The sequence below is a fragment of the Cariama cristata genome, unplaced genomic scaffold, assembly GCF_000690535.1.
Source record: "Cariama cristata isolate BGI_N322 unplaced genomic scaffold, ASM69053v1 scaffold11770, whole genome shotgun sequence".
Taxonomy (NCBI): domain Eukaryota; kingdom Metazoa; phylum Chordata; class Aves; order Cariamiformes; family Cariamidae; genus Cariama; species Cariama cristata.
Genome location: NW_009592976.1, coordinates 2,673 through 3,117, shown reverse-complemented (window position 1 = coordinate 3,117; position 445 = coordinate 2,673).

The window sequence follows — 445 nt, the reverse complement described above, 5'->3', positions numbered from 1 at the left end:
GCACCCGTGGGGATCCCAGCCAGGGACCGTGTGCTTGCTGCCTGACAAGGCAACATCCAGGAGAGGAGCTGGGCTCTCCCGGAAAGCTGCCAGCTCTCCAGGGCAGTGGTGGAGCGTGGCCAGAGGAAATCTGAGAAGGGGAACCCCCTCCCACTTCAACAGGTAACGTTGTCCTTAGTGCTAGAGCTCTAAAAATAACAGAGACATTTTGGGAGATACTGGGTGACAAGGTTGCCAAAGCTTCCCAGCACGTCTGATGCTTCGCCCTCGATCCTTTGCCAATCGGTCCCCAGAGCATCCTATAAAGCCAAGCAGATGTGTGCAGGAGGCAACAGGGCTGCTCCACCTCCCTTTTTTGTAACCAAAGGGGAAACTGAGGCAGAAACCAGGCAGACCCACCCACAGCTTCAGGAGTCGGAGGCAGGACGAGTACTGTGCGGCCTGC